Raw genomic sequence first — 2600 nt, 5'->3', positions numbered from 1 at the left:
TTCATAGTTGCTGATATTCATTCATCTTCTGCTAATTAATGCTAAAGGTCTTGCTTTCATTGAGGAACACAAGACAATGGCGACATTCATCAGTCATAATTGTCAGTCCATGTATTGATTTTGTGCTGAATCGGGTACGTTGCCCATTAGAACAGTGTTACACAAACCTGTTGCCTTGCACTTTCTTTTGTTTTTTATTAAACCATCATTCCTACATATATATTGTTTGCTCACAAGCAACAAGATTTGAGCAGTTAATTAGTAACCCATAGTTATTTTAACTATGTGTTTAGTGCCTAAAGTGCAGGTGAAGCATACTCATACAAACACTTATTTCTATATATTTTTTAAAAACCTTCATACGACAGTAGAGTCTTGCTTGTTCAACCTTCACTCATAACATTCTGTATTATCCCACGCAGTCTGCCTCCCGCCCGGATCCGCAGCTGTTTCAAGACATTGCAATGTTTTGGTTCTAAATTTATAAATACAGTAATTGCTACATAACGTTACCATATATTGAACTGCTTTTTCTGTTGATTTGTTGTAAAACATGATGTTTCAGCACTTAATTTGTAAAATCATAACTTAATTTGACGTTTAATAGGCTTTTCCTTAATTCCTCATTATCCAACATTTTCGCTTATCTAATGTTCTGCCGGCCTGTTTATGTTGGATAAGCGAGACTGACTGTACTGTCCTGGATATTTCAGCTGTGTTTGATGATTTTTTTTTCCTATCGTGGACATGATCTAAGACCCTAATCCAACTATTCAATTATTCCGTTTACCCTATAGAGCTTAAATTGTATTCTCAAGATGCGCTCTTTTAATTGAAGCAAACTTAATGTTATTCCGAGCTTTGAAGAACAAGTTTACCAATGACTTTGCTTCTGCTGTACCAAATTTCAAAGCAACCATTACTGCAACTGTGAGATCAAAACTTTTACTGATCATATTTACACTCCAAAAAAATCACTTGGGTACTTCTCTATTTAATTGTTTCAGTGGTTTGAGGATTGATAGATTCAACGGGGTGAGATGTAGGAAACCTGAATCCTTTTAAGCTGCCTCTACAATAGGGGAACTAAATCTTGTATTGTCGAAGGCTTTCATGGCTGGAATCACTAGGTTCTTGTAAGTTTTTTCGGGCTATAGGGCCATGTTCTAGAGGCATTTCTCCTGACGTTTCGCCTGCATCTATGGCAAGCATCCTCAGAGGTAGTGAGGTCTGTTGGAAATAGGAAAACTCCATAAAAACTCCAACCATCACCCAAGTCAAAAAAGAAGCACCATTAAAGTCTTGGCAGACCGTGCAAAAACAATCTGCAAACCCCACCTCCTCCAAGATGAACTGAACCACCTCAACTGGGCTCTCCAGGCCAATGGATACTCCACCTCAGACATCAGAAGAGCTGCAAGACCAAGAACAAGCCACGAGAGTAAGGATGAAGATCCACCCAGAGGAAAAGTGTTCCTGCCATACATCAAGGGAACTACTGACCGCATAGGGAAGCTGATGAGGAAACAACATACAAACAATCTACAAACCCACCAAGAAAATCCAACAAATGCTATGTTCAGGAAAGGACAAGAGGGATCCTTTCACCTCTGCAGGAGTCTACCGTATACCATGCAGCTGTGGACAAGTCTACATAGGGACCACCAAACGCAGCGCCCAAACACGAATCAAGGAACATGAAAGGCATTGCAGACTACTTCAACCAGAGAAGTCAGCCATAGCAGAGCACCTGATGAACCAGCCTGGACACAGCATATTATTTGAGAACACAGAAATGCTGGACCACACCAACAACCACCATGTCAGACTACACAGAGAAGCCATTGAAATCCACAAGCATGTGGACAATTTCAACAGAAAGGAGGAGACCATGAAAATGAACAAAATCTGGCTACCAGTATTAAAAAACTCTAAAATTACTACAGCAAAACAGAGGAAACAACCAGGCACATCTTAACACCTCTCAACAGAACATTTTCCCAGGCTCAGCCAAGCCTCAAATGCTAGTGAAGGTGGTCAGCTGAAACATTCACACCTAGCTTCAGCAGAGAGCTCTGCCCCACCCCAGTCATTCCACAGATATATAAATCCATTTTCCTATTTCCAACAGACCTCACTACCTCTGAGGATGCTTGCCATAGATTCAGGCGAAACGTCAGGAGAAATGCCTCTAGAACATGGCCCTATAGCCCGAAAAAACCTACAAGAACCTAGAACTAAATCTTGCTTATGCCTCTGGCGATTTTTCCTAGTGGACAGTTCCAGGCAACACTGCTGCCTGAAGCAGAGAAACATGTAGTACCTATCTAAGTCTAAAGAGCATAATGCCCAAAGTTAGTCAGTGAATGTTGATACTTGAGGCTGAATATTCCAAAGGCATCTTTTCCCACTCAAAGTAGGCTTGTGCACAGATTTCATTTGGTCACTCTCTGCAGCTTGTTCAGCTGGCTGCAATGGTAGGGACTCAACTGCCATGTTTTTTCAGCTGAAATGTGCCATGTTGCAGCTGGTCACGGCTCCTCCTCTCCTATTTAGCATCATGCAGTGTGTGAAGAGGCTGCCGTGTGCTTGCACGGGGT

Source organism: Anolis sagrei, chromosome 5 (assembly GCF_037176765.1).
Source record: "Anolis sagrei isolate rAnoSag1 chromosome 5, rAnoSag1.mat, whole genome shotgun sequence".
Taxonomy (NCBI): domain Eukaryota; kingdom Metazoa; phylum Chordata; class Lepidosauria; order Squamata; family Dactyloidae; genus Anolis; species Anolis sagrei.
This window is presented reverse-complemented; position numbering follows the sequence as displayed.